A 14,293-nucleotide genomic window follows, 5' to 3' on the forward strand; every position below is an offset into this window, starting at 1 on the left:
GAGAAAATAGGCCACTGCTTAGTCCTCATTCATGTTTCTATCCGCTCCCCGTGCCAGTGGAGCTGCCTCTCAGCGTGTGCACCCTTCTTACGTCCGTTGCGTCTATGTCCAGGTGACCACGTTTATCAGCAAAGAAAGTCAGCTAAACAAAATGACCAACTACAGACAAATACCAGTGTCGGTTTCCCAAGTGATGTTCAGCAGTGTGCGGCTTTTGCCAGCTTTCCTCTAAGTGCCCTCGAGAACGCACTGCGTTTGCTGGGAGTCAGAGAGTCCAGCAGCTTGTAGGCAGAGCTAAGGGCTCCGTGTTCGGACGCCGACAGCATCAACTATGGTTACATCAGAACTGATCCCGGAGGGCTAAGGTTCACTCTTGTCAGAGAGCTACAATTAGGAAACGTCGGGACTCCTTTGATCCCCGGGATCCAGGGCTAAATGGCAGCTCCATGGAAGTTGGTGTAAGATTTCCTGCTAACAACAGGCTACCTTTGATTTCCAGAGAAGCTTTAAAAAACAAAACAAAACAAACCACAAAACCACTCATCCTGTAGCCTCGTAGATGTTAACTCTCTGGCCGTGCGCTTTGGGGAACACAAGAAAGCTGCTTCTAGCTGGAAAGGAAATCACCCTGGCAAGCACACATGGCCTAAATCTAGGCGGACAAAAGGAAGATGAGTGAGAAAGAAAGCGAGGGCCGCAGGCCCCAAGCTCTATCTGTGCTAAGTCTCTCCTTAGAGCTGACTCAGATTGCTTGCCACATGCTCTCTGGTACACCCCAGGCTGAAACCAAGCGGCCAGCGCTGGTCGCAATCTGTCTGCATGCTTTCTAAGGCAGTTGTGAAATTCGGGACCTCTTCCATGTGACAGTCAGGACTTCTTGAAGCAAAGGCTTGGAACCTGGCGAGTCAGCAGGGGGAGCAGTTTTCCGTTCCACTGGACTCAGGACACTACAAAACCCAGCAGTGCCCTGTACTTCTGTTAAAAAGCAAAGCAAAGCAAAGCAAAGAAAAAAAAAAGTTTCTTCACACATCTTACTATTCAGTGTGTGCCTCGCCCACAAGGTTACCCCAGAGCAGCTCTGTAACCCTTCACTGAAATAGGCTTTATTGATTGCTCTGCTCTATTGTTCTCTTTTCAAGTCCCCCAAGTTCAAGTTCATCCTGGTGTTACATCATGTCTGGTTGCTCTTAGCAACCAGACAGACCCAGACGTGACTATCATTAGCAAGAAACCCTCTGCTCTCCTCCCACCAACCTTCCAGTGGTTCTGACGTAGCAGGCCCACTGCAAACACACTGAAGTATTTATTCTGCCTAATTTATGACCTACCCAGCAAGCTAGACCCCCACTCCAAAAACCAACACTGTTGTATATTTAATTAATCTGTCTTTCTTTGGCATTTGAGAAAGTTAGACAAAGGACTAATTATTGTGTTTCCCTCTCCACACTTTTCTATGGGGGGGGGGGCGAATATGTGCATGGGAAAGAAAACTATGAGGCCCAGCATCGGCCCCTCCCCTTTTTCTTTCTGCCCTATTGACATTTCATGAAATACTTTAGCTGCTTAACGGAGTTAGGAGAAAAAAAAAAAAACCTACACTGTGAATGTTACTCCTTCTGAGTTGGTATTCAGTAACACAAATCAACTCATGACATGTTTAAATTTAAATGCTAACCACACACTCTCAGAGTTACTTTAAAGGTTAGTTTTTAATCAATAGAAGTTGCTGACTCTGGGTTTTTGAGCCGCACACTGCAACTCTCGGGCTTTTGTCTAATGGTAAAGCTTGGGAACTTTCTTCCTTGAGATGATTTTAGCAATGATTTGCAGACACAGAGGCTATTGTGTTCCCACCAGTAACATGTCAATAGAGGAGCCGAGCAGCCCTGTGGTGGGGTGTCAATATGACTCCTAAGGCAGGGGTTGGGGGTCTTTAATAACCCATGAAAAAAACCTTAATTAACCCTTTCAGGCCCAAACCAAACCCCATTCTTCCACTTTTCACTCCTGTAATTTGACCATTAGTACTTATTTCAACATCACACTAATCTTCATGACAATTAACCCAGCTACTTGACCAAGGGCTTCCAGAATGGGAAGTCAGTTAGGGGAACCACACACGAACTTTTTTTTTTTCTTTTTCTTTTTTTTGAATGAGGTTTCTTAGTAAACAATCTATAGAAATATAGTAGAGAAACACTTGTAACAAACAATAAGAAATCCATCTACTTTGTCAGCTTTTCTGTCCATCAGTTTGTAGTTGAAGACACTGCTAACAGCAAGGAGTGGGCAGTCACCCACACAGAGGTGCCCCTGGATTTCTATAAGCTTCTATCAATTGCTAATCACATCGGATGGATGGGAGAATACCAGGAAAAGTCTTTTTTATTTTTCTTACATTTTCCTTTAATGTCTGATATTTGAAAACATTGCAAGTTTGAGAACACTCACTCAAGAATGACTCTGCACCTTCCTTCTTGGGACCGGGAAAAAAAACATAGAGAAGGAATCTGAGGCTGGTAAATTCTTGGGTTGAATCAAATCATTGGGAAAATACCGGCACATGAAACAAAATTCATCTGTGGAGAGTCAAAAAATCATCCTCAGATCTGACGTCTGCTTGGGTTTCATATGGCTTCTGCCTACATACTTTATAGTCCCTTAATCTGCTCTACTGTATCCAGGCCACTACAAAGGAGTCTCTGTCCCTTATCTGCAGCGAGTGGCAATATTATAGTACAGCATCGGAGGATGTTATCTTGATACATTTACATTGAGGAAGTAAACGCTGAGCTTTGATCTACTTTTTTTTTTTCCTGCAAGAACATTCGACTGCAGTTGATTTGGTGGCCCATAAATCCACACTCCCACAAAGGCTCTAGTTTCAGAAAATTAGCCAGTTCCATTTGCAATGTCCACGGTTCGGGATGTTCCAGGGGTGGGAGGGAACCTGTCTGCTTTCAGTGCTCAAGGTGAAACATCAAAAGGAATCTGCAGCCCAAGACAAGAGCTCAGCTTTCCCTCTAGCTGGTCAGATGGAGAAGTAATCTCATCAGGTTGGAAAGTGCTGACTCAGTATTTAATAAAGTGCCCGCAGATGTGGCGTCTCTAAGGTATTCAACTCATGTAATGCAAAACAGCTCTGCGCTGAACGCGCTTATAAAATTTCATTTAACCATTGCAGCACAGTCCTTGGAGGGGTTTTATCACACGTCCCGCCCCTTAATTTACAGCTCCATGAAAGTTCCAGTCCCATTCTGTGGGGATTCTGGAATGCTCACAGTAGTCAGGATTTACGAACCATAAACAGCCGCCATCCCACTGCACCCTAAACAAGAGGGTTGAGGCGGCAGTAGGCACCCTGACAGCAGCAGTCCGTTTCTTCTCTTGTGCCTCGCTGTGAGCAATTACAAGATGGAGTTGGTTCTGAGTCTACTGAAGACGGGCAACCAAGCCAGCGGGCTCAGCTCCTTGTGAACAACCAATAGTCTAACACATACAACATCTTATAGAGCCTTTTACGGGTCTCTCTCTCTCTCTCTACTCAGAGGGCAGGGCATACATTTTAAAATCAAGAAGGAAATAGACCTGAGATAATTATATTTCACTTGGTGGTGGTGGTGGTGGTGCCATGGAGGGCAGGACAGAGTGTGACGGCAGAATCTGTTTTTCAAATTAAAAAGTTAAACAAAAGGCCTCAAGGGCAAAGTTTAACGCTGAACGGAAGGAGGTTGTTAATGTGGAATCCAGAACTGGGCGTGACTCTTAGCTTTCTTCTCCCAGCAAGGTGGGTTATTTAAGGACATTTACACACATAAACGGAAGCAGGAATACACAGGAAGCTCCCCCCTCCAACACAAGGGACACAGCAGGCAATCGGCTCGAGTGCAGCTACCATTTTGACCCTCCTGGTGATGCTACCTCTGCTGGACCACACTAATCCACTCAGTCATTTTTGGCTTCCTGTTCTTGTTTGCATGAACTAAGCCTACTTTTTAGCACAAATGAGTTGTCTTTGGCAACTAAGCCAAAAGCCTGGGGGGCCCACCCCCATCTCTGACACAGAAGGAGTAGACAGACCTTGGTGTGGACTCCTGGCTTCTCCTTGTAGGATTAACCATTTGGGAGTCCTGAGTCACTTGGTCAGTAAGCGCTAATGGTCTGCAGTCTGAGGCTCTGGGAATGTTAGGAGTAGAGAAATGTGGCCTCTGCCTTTAAGGGCTGTCGTGCCCAGCAGGAAGGGGCTGGCTTTAGACTTCTGTGCCCTTCATGATTTCTCCAAGGATCTTGATAAACTTTTGTTGACTGATAAGGCCGAGTGTCCAAAGCCCCCACACTGAATTCCACTGATGGGCAGTGTGACATCATATAGGAAGAGCTCTAGGGTCCTGGAGTGCTGGGAATGAGAGAGGATGGCAGCCATAAGCACTGGATTCTTCTAGACAGGGTGACATGCTGTATACAGGTGTTAGTTATGGGCATTACCAGCCTTAGGCTTTGATCTCCACAGCCATTTTTCTTGTCTGATTTTATTTTGTTAATTAAAGAAAGCCTGTTTTTAATAACTCTAAACCAAGACTTGTTTATTGTACAGGAAACTATTAAAACATTAATGGGCCATGAGTGGCCTCGCTTACCTTTGCGGCCTTATCTTCTCACCACTTGAGCCGTGTTAAACTCCTTCCAGAATCCCCCAAAGCTAACTGCTTCCTCCCTGCTGGGCCTTTGGCACAGGGTATGCCTATTCCTTGCTATGCTAACACTTGCTTGTCCCCAGGGTCTAAGATTAAATGATTTTTTTTCTTTTTAAATTACGTGTGTGTGTGTGTGTGTGTGTGTGTGTGTGTGTGTGCCCCAGTGGGATGTGAGATGTGGAGGTCAGAGGACACCTTGCAGGAGTTGGTTCTCTTTTTCTATGTAGGCTTCAGGGGTTGAACTCAGGTTGTCATGCTTGGGAGCAGGCACCTTTACCTTCTGAGCCATCTCTTACGTCCCCAGATATCCCTTTTTTTCTGAGGGCCCCTTTTCAGTGACTTACCAATAGGGTTCTGATATGTTCATCGAAATTATTATATTACCAATAAAGACTCAGAAGTCAAATACTGGGTGAAAACCTGATAGATCAAAGGAGCAATGAGGAGAGACCAGTTGACCTCGCCACACTTCCCAGAAGGAAGAGACCACACCCTCTCTAAGTCCCTCCCTACTCCTTCCTGTGCATCTTCTCCATCAGTATTCTTGGCTTCTCTATGGCTAATTCGGGTCAGCAGCTAGTCACTGGTTCCACCCCCGATTTCAGGTTAACTTTATTAACACAGTCTTGGGGAGTCACAGTGCGGTCAAACATCCTGCAATATATATAGTTCACCTGTTACTACGCTGGGGCTATGACAGTCTGCTTCTCCCCAGGAATGCTACTTACACTCTCAGGAGAGGCATCCCCAGGGTCTTGCCTCTGATAGAGGAGGTGCTGAGCAAATGTTGGTAAGTAAAGGAAGAGAAAGCAGCACCCTGGTTCCCAGAGCCAGGCAAGAGCTACCCCAGGTAAAGCACTATATCTAGATGGGTGTCCACAGTACGGCTAGGTCATATAGACACGCACGGTACATGCTCTGGCCTGCTGCAGCGATAGGCACCCTCCCTAGAGAGGCACAAGTCTCTAAGGGCCGCCCCGGGCAGTTCCGACTGAAGGGCTGTTGCAATGGGGCCAACTGTAGCCAACTGCGTCAGAAGCATGTGCAATAGTTTTGTAACATGGCCTTCTGCCTGCTTACTCCATACACAGCCCTTGTCCAAACCACCGTTCCCTGGGGAATGACTATGCTGCTCCCAGCCAAGACCTCTGCTTTGGTTCAAACCTCAATGTGGGAAAACACTAATCTTTTTACCCAATAAACCAGCCAGTACCTACAGAGTTTGCGAGTGCAAGCACCACCCAGACCTGCAGGCTCTTCCACAGTTGGAATCTCACCATATCCCAGCGCACCCTGGTGTCAGCTCTTACCACCGAGTCAATTTTCTTCTAGGTCTCCCTGTACATTTTCCCTGTTACTCTCACCCCATGAAACCAAAGACTTCTGTGTATAAAAATTGCCCTCTGGCCCACTGTGTTTGCTCCCAAGACCTACTGGGGGAGCTATTCTCCCCGGCCCCCACTTGGACTCTGGAGTTCGGCTCCACAGGAATACTGGTTACCTGGAGTGCCTCTGAGTCTCAACTCCAGGAAATGGAAGTATCTTTATTCATTCTGAGAGGGCTAATGAGGTAATACACGACTGAGGGCAAGTTTAGGAAACCAAGATCTGGGGTCTCTAACTATTAATTATGGCTGGCCCGAGGGTCCACGTGAGTCCTAAAGGAGACCCATTTCCTAAGAACGTGGTCGGTCAACCTAGTGTTTTCTCATATTGAATGCTAGAATTTTTTTGTTGTTGTTGTTGTTAAAAGTGGCAGCTGTACCATCGCCCTTGCCTAGTTGCAAGGGAAAGTTCTTGAGAACATAAAAATCTGTCTTTAATTGCGGTATTAGAATCAGAGCAGTGGAAGCTACAGCACAAAGGGAACTGGCTCAAGGCCCTGAAAAGCACCAGGCTAAACTGCAGGCCTTCCAGGCTGGGGATGAGGGGTGCACGGGAGGGAGGGTGGGAGGGAGGGAGGAGGGAGACGGGGAGTAGTCAGGAAACCAAGTGGGACAGAAACAATCCTATTTTGGTTTTTGTTAGTGAATGGCATACTACATAGATCAGAGACTTCTTATAAAACACAAGCCCCCACTGTACACAAAGCACAGGAAAACGCGAGGAAAAGGGGGAAAAGTAAAAGCAGCTTAGGGTGTGTTAACGCTGCTATTCTGTCAGCTTAAAGAGTATTTTATGCTTGATCAACAGCTCTTTTTTATTGTGCTTTTCTTTCATTCATTGAAGACATCAAAGCAGGCCCCACCAGTGTACCTGCCCTTCTGGAGCGCTTGGGAGGAGGCGCTAATGAAGCCGGCCTCTGGGAGCCGGAGACCCCCGTGGACACGGCAGTTCAAAGGGAATATTTCAACAATGATTACATTTTGTAAATCTTTTTATGAAAGAGACAGCTTATTTCCTGCTTTTTCATGAAAAATAGATTCTATCCATTAAAGTGAGTCCGCGCCACGGAAGCTGCCTGAGATCTGAGGTGCAGGCGTGGAGATTAAGGGGACAGCGACCCGACCCCAATGAAATTGTCTGGAGCTCCTATCTGCTGGGCTGGGGTGACGGTACCGGATGTGCTGGGTGGAGCTGAGGTGGTGGCAGGGCCTTGCTTGCTTGGCCTTGGAAAACGGGTTGTGAATGTGGGGTGAAAAATGTATGTGTGTATGTTGGGGTTTGGGGGTTTTATTTTCTCCCTCGGACCATGCTTAGGATTAGTTCTCTTTTATGTTTTGATTCCACAAGATCAACATATCAGGAAGCACCAAGCCACCAATACTTCTAACCTGTACAAGCAAGACAAAAGGTGATATTTTTTTTCCATTTCATTATTTTCTTTCCATTTCATTAAGTGCTACATTTAATGCCTAGAGATGTAAGACAAACCCTTTTTCATAGGGGAAGTTAGTCATAAAAAGAGGAGTTTCCTCTTAAGACACAGGAGGGTTTTATTAGTATCTAATGTCTGTCTTAAGAGGCAGGGTCTAGCCTTTTGTAAGTTTTGATTTTCATATTAAATCATTCTTTCCCTAACTTTTTCTTTTTTCCAAGGAGAAAGTTGTGTAGAATAAGAGCAAAAAAGGAGACATGATTTCCCGGGGAGCTACAAGATGAAGAAAAAAAAGTATGTTTTCTACATCTTGGATTCCAGTTTTTATTAAATGCCTGCTGTCTAACAAGGGCAGACCGTCACACTTGGAGTTGGCTGAATGGTGGCCCAGGGAGGGAACTTTTTTTGTTTGACGAGATAGGCAGGGGATTGGAGGTCGGTGCTCAGTAGAGCGTAGCCCCATCTTCTAATAACCGCTACACCCGAGCTTTTCCTCCCAAAGATGGCTGGGGCTTACAGAAAACCCACCACGAGGACTGCCATTCCTTCCGTAGGGAGATAAAGTCAGGGGAGGGAAAAGGAACGAGACAGTTAGAGGCCCGGTTATTGCAGATTTCTCCCAGAGACATCCTGCAGCCGAGTGCCAGGAGATCTGGCCCCTGGCCAGGAACAAACTCTCACCCTTCGGCCCCAGGAGCCTCTGTGAGTGTCTAACACCTGCACCTTCAGAGATGGTTGTTGTTTTAAGACAGGGTTACATGTAACCCAGACTGACCTTGAAGTTACCATATAGCCTAGGATGACCCCAAGCTTCAGATCCTCCTGCCTATACTCCCCCCAAACTGGGATTATAGGTTTATGCCACTATATCTGGTGATTTGGGGACTTTCTGCCCAGCAGGTGCCCCCCGTCTGTCCAGTGGGCAGGTCTTTGCTTCTTCGTTCTTTGCTTTAGTCCCCTGTGCCCGGTCTCTGTTCTTTCTTTTCTGACCTGGTTTCCAACTTTCTACCTCAAGTGAGTATCTCCTTCCTTACCTGTGGTAAAGCCAGGGAGGAATAACAGAAGACCCCATTCTCTCAAAAGTGACAGTTCTTCCTACTCCACTCACCATGAGGAGCAGGAGGAAGAGGAAAGGAAGCCACAACCCCTTTGCCAGGCAGCTGAGACGGGTGGGGGGGCTTCTATAGTGCACCCAAGGCAGGCACAGAGGCAGTCTCCGTCGCTCTGCAGAACAAAGACTGGCAGGGCTGTGCAGCACAACTGGGCACAGGTCTGGGGATCAGGGGCCTTGGACTAATACCCAGACTCATCGCTGACTGGTGTGGAGCCTTCTCTGATTACACTACAAAGATCGCCATTCCTTCCTGTCTTCTCTTTCTACGATGGCAGTTTTTAGGTTCCATTGGCCCAGGAATCACCTTTTCTTTGTCTACAAAGTGGCGGTGATTTTGAGAGGGATGAGCGTGTTCACGCCCGCCCCACTTGAGGTTAGAGTAAGCCCTGCTTTGGAAAATGCCACTCCAGCTCGGCAGGATGCAGGAGGCTCAACTTAATTTTTGTGCACCCCAGGCTGCAGGAAATACACTTAACACAAATCATCTAAACTGGCCCAAAATGTGAGCAACCATTAGGGAAGCCCCGAGACAGTGTGCATGGGGAGTGGGGATTACCAGTTGGTTCCCCTTTGCTGGCAACCCTGGCAAGGGGAATTCCTGCTTTCCTCAGTGCATTCTCTGAGCCCCCAAACCGGGGCCAAGACCATGCTTGTCACCTCCTTCAGAGACCTCCAGAGACTGTGACAGGATTTAGAGTTTTCCAATGAAATTTGCCTTTGTTGAGAAGTGACTGGCAAGACAAGACCACACTGAGGAGTTTACAACTTGGGTGACAGTGTTTTACCCCTTGATGCTGAAACAGCACATGCTTTTATGTTTAGATTTCCTTCTGAATTGTGTAGATTAAATTTACAACTAAGCAATACTCATGATTACAAACAATTCAATTTTTTTTTCCCCCAAGTAGTTTCCCTGGGGTTGTAAAGAGGCAGATTGTCTACGAATTGGAACACAAGGTGAACATCCCACAGTGTGTCCTGAGTGTCAACCTGAAGGGCCTTACCAGTGATTTGGTCATGGATGCACCGTATGTGATGGGCACCATGACTTGGAGAGAAGAAATATCATCCTAGCAGGGAATATTTATTTTTACTTTCTTTGTAAGGATTTCTAAAGAGATAATCTTATAGGATAAGGCAGATCCTAGAAGGTATTACAGAGAACCAGGCGTGCAAGCAGGGAACCCCTCGCTTATGTTTTTGGCTAAGTTCCAGTTGGTAGTGCTCTACCAGCGACAGAAATTTCGGAGCTACTCAGAACACATGCAGGGTGCTAGCTCAGGGGAGTCCCACGTGTCTACAATTGCTGTGTTAATGTTTAATAGAACCAGCACAGACTGGATGACTCTTAGCTGCCTGTCAGGCCGTTTAAGGGTCCTTTTCCCCTGTTAAACTATCGGACTACTAGGAGAGCCTATTGTTTATTGCACGAGAATGGTGGCAGGGTCAAACGATGTATATACCCACTTTCCTTCTGACTCGGCAATTACAAGCATCTTGCCGATGTGTAAAACTGTGCTATTCTAGAAGATGATCCAGCTAAAAAATAACTTAATATTTTCCTTACTGTTAAAGAAGTGAACTGTTTGAACTAAATAAAGTATGACTTCCTATTCAACCATATCAACATTTCTGTATTGTTCTGCAGAAACACATTCATGAGTTCAAGTTCAGGCTCAAACTAAACAAAACGCCCGTCCTGAGTTTATCACCCGCTTCACTGACATGCATTCTCTCTGAACTCTGCCGGCACAGTGTGCTTGTTTCCAAGGCTTGGTGCAGGAATGTTTTAAGGCTGGAGTCTGGACTGCTTCCTAAGGCAGGGCAGAGCTCCCTGAAGCTCCGGGAAGCATTGCAAGGCAGTGGTCGTTAACATTTCTGCAGACCTACTTTAGAGGCCAGGAGAGAGAAAAGATTCAGGACCAACGGACTAGAGTTTCCCAATTTTCCCTATTAGGTATTGAATCGCCATCATAGGAAGGGTAAATCCTGGATTCTAGAAGTATAGTCTAGAATTCCATATTCACGACTTCAGGTTTTCTGCAATAATTTTCAACCTTTTGTGGAAGTGGCCAATGCACATTTGCTCCTCTCAAATGTGAAGATGTGGCTTTACTTATACCACTTTCTAGCTTGTGAATGAAACTGAAAAGAGTTAACAGAAAAATGCCCCCAATCTCATTTTATATTTCCAAAAGAAAAAACAAAACAACTCCAAACAAACAAAAAACTACAAGAGGTTTTGGAGGTCAACAGCATCTTGGGAATCACAAACCAATAAAAGGGCACCTAAGAGAAAGAGCCCGCGTGGAGATTCTAAATTGTTCCCTAGGAAGCAACCTGGAGAGAGCTAGTTTCTCTAGAGAGCTAGTCAAGATTGACACTCAAGTTCTTTGCTAATCAAGGGTCCAGGAGATGAGAGGAGACAGCCATGGTCTTCAGGGGTTGAAGTGAGAAAAAGAGAATGAAGGGCTCAGCTTTTTGTCTTCTCTCTGGGTGAGAGTTTGTAAAGACAGTGGCCCAGAACACCACACAGTCGCACTGATAGTGACCGACCTCTCACCACAGCATCTCGCCACACAGAACAGTTCTCTCTGAGCACTGATCACACCCAGCCAAACTACAGGTTGCTGGTCCCCAGATTCATCAGGTGCTCCAGGGTGAGTCAGGACACACTACATACACGGCTCAAGAGTCACTGCTGCTGTGTGCACTGTGGAGCTCAGGAAATAGGCCAAGGGTGGATTCGGGCAGCCATGGGATCTGTATCATTGACTTGGTACGTCACTTAAGAGGGGACTGAGACCACCTCCCTAGCATGGTGGGTATGAGGACGAAATAGAACAAGGTGTGAACAGGGTTTGTTATCCGACTGTCCTCACAAGTCCAGGGGACTGGAGCAGATGCTGTGTGTTAGATGGAGGAGGGGAGAGGATTTCTTCCCACCTGCGGCAAGACAGAATTCCTTTTCATGGGCTCTTCTTGGATTAGCAGGGGAACAGCATTGTCCATTGACTCTATGCTAGATTTTTACTCTGTCTCCATTCCTTAAACTCAGTTCACTTCCATGCTGAAAAATACCCAGTATCTGAAACTGACATAAGCTTCAAACCAAACCTTTGGCTATGAAATCTCTAAGTTGCTTCTAGGTAATGTGGGCACAAGTAACCTGGGATTCATGTTGCACGGAAATGGGTTGGAGGCTGGTTTCTTTGGGTAGCAGTTTACCTATGGGATGGCATCCGAGCTCATGGCTCTGAAGGATGTCTTGGCCTTGATCCAGAACTGACTTGCAATCTGCAAACTGATGGGAGCCTATGTGTGAGATATCTTCCCTCCTTTGGCTTCTGTTTCTCGTCTTTGTTTTTCACAAATGTTAATAAAAATTTGGTCTGCTGTCCATGGCCGATGGACCCTTGCCATGGAGGCTTCCTCCAGCAAAGGCATTAAGCATAGCTGCCAATGTCACTAAGCAACTCTTGCAAAATGGTGGGTGGAAGGAATCTCAAACTCCTAATTGCTTTGAAGACAAAACAAGTTGATAGTTCCAAAATGTTTTACACTTGTTTACATGTGTGGGAGTGGGTCCGGAGCGGGCGCAACTTAGTCTCTGTCACCTCTCCTATAAACAGCGCTCGCATCCTGGTTTGCTGTCAGCGGCAGAGGCACTGCCAAGTCCAGAAACTAGTTCTCTTGCCCGAGCTGAATGGAAGGGAGGGGATGAAGTGAGCAAGCTGCCTCCTGGCAGTAAATTAGGAACTTGGAGGAATGTGGTCTTTTCTCTCACAGTGCCTTAGACTTAGTTATCCAGCACTTGGGAACTCCCCATCTTGCTAAGCTTACGTCTGGTTCCTACTCAAAGAAAGCAGCCAGCAACTGGTAGAAGCCAGTCTAGATTTGAGAGCCCTGACCTGAGGCCAAAGGCACCTCAGTGACTTCCATGAAGACTTCCATCCAGTAGCTCTTGGTTGGCAAAAGTCACTGGGATGCAAAGCCCAGGGGAGCAGCCAAGCAAAGAGCCTCCCCGAAAGGTTCTGGAGGCCAGAAAACTGCGATGTCATTAGGGGTGGTGGGAGCAGAACCTTCTTCACACTTCGACAGAAGAAAATATTTTGGAAGAAGCTACCAAGAGATACAGGATGGCTTTAGCTGTAGGCTAACGAGGTAAGGAAGAGCAATGTGTGTAGCATGAGCTAGCCCCCAGAGATGTACGATCACCGCTGCTGCAAAGTCAGACCTCTTATTGATTCATCATCACCATATTTCATAATATTTGCCTAGAAAGACGCACAAAGCCTATCAGGTTAAATTAATCCTAATGGCCAATTTTCATCTTATTCTAATTAAACAATTTCAATGTAATTAATGCAAGCATAGAAATTAGTCAAAATTACAAATGTAAATGTTGAACTTTAAATCAAAGGTCCTTTCTATTCCTCATCTTATGTAAAAGCACTTTGGAGTGCTTGCCTGTGAGGTGATCAGGATGTTAACCTTTGTCTGCACCGTGAAGGACGGAGGATACAAACTAAAAAAAAAAAGAAAAAAAGAAAAAGAAAGCTATCCAGGAACATGGAACTCCACACACACACACACACACACACACACACACACACACACACACAAATGCAAGCAGAGACATACACAACCTATGTTAGTCTATGAAAATAAAATCTCCCAAGGTGAACTGAATTAAAAGCTTTTTCTCCTCAAGATTCCAAAGCACTTGCTACTTTAGAGACCCTTTAATACAGTTCCCCATTTCATAGTGACCCCCAACCATAAAATTATCATCACCGCTACTTCATAACTGTAATTTTGCTGCTGTTCTGAATTGCAATGTAAATTTCTTTTGGAGACAGAGGTTTGTCAAAGAGGTCGTGACTCACAGGTTGGGAACCACTGCTCTAATGGATTCTGGGTTTTTACGAAATACCTCTGTAAAAGACAGAAACCATCACCACAGCCACACACTAGACCACCAGTTCCTCCCCTCTCTGCAGGTGAACTTCTGCCTCTCTGTCCTGGATGAGCTGTTTCACCTCTAGGGCTTTGGCCCCTTTAGTTGAAGGTGCTGCTTTATTAAAGTGAAAAAAATGTCTTCCAACAGTCAGTTAAATTTCTTGTCCTGAAACAATGCATCCTAAGTAAATATCCTTTCAGGGAATTACCAGCTTTGGTATTATGTCTTTAACCTCCAAACTACTGGCATCTTGAAATGGATTTAAAAGCCGTACAAGGTAAATAACCTAAGTGATCCCCATCAAGATATTAAAAAGCCATCCTCTTTTTGTAAAAATCCAAAGTGGATGGATTCTGAGCTCTAGAACCGAGAAAGAAAAGGTCTCACAAAATGACCCCCCCATTTTCCCTAAAAAGGGGAGAGTAGTTATAAAAATTTGAAAGAGAAATACATGTCTTTTTGCTTTGTTTTGTTTTAATGCAAGAACTTTGTGTGGCTGAATCACACTTCAAGTGGGTCTGCAGTCGCGCCAAGCAGCTCTCGGTTCGGGAGAGTGTGCTCCTGCTAGCCTTACTCAGAAAACAGCAACATTCTCTTTTCCCAAAAGGAGGCCTTCATCATGACAGGGCTGCGCATCTCCCCTCACTCCTGATTATATGAAAGACTTATTTGATAGCAATCAATTCACTATTACTGTTTGGGGA

At 45.7% G+C, this 14,293-nt stretch overlaps 1 protein-coding gene across 5 annotated transcripts in view; it reads right to left on the reverse strand.

Annotated features, from left to right (window-relative positions):
• The window catches only part of Nfia (nuclear factor I A), a 347,196-nt gene that overhangs the window by 3,518 nt on the left and 329,385 nt on the right, over positions 1 to 14,293 (reverse strand). The window lies entirely within an intron of this gene.

Source organism: Myodes glareolus, chromosome 3, assembly GCF_982192425.1.
Source record: "Myodes glareolus chromosome 3, mMyoGla1.1, whole genome shotgun sequence".
In the NCBI taxonomy this organism is placed as follows: domain Eukaryota; kingdom Metazoa; phylum Chordata; class Mammalia; order Rodentia; family Cricetidae; genus Myodes; species Myodes glareolus.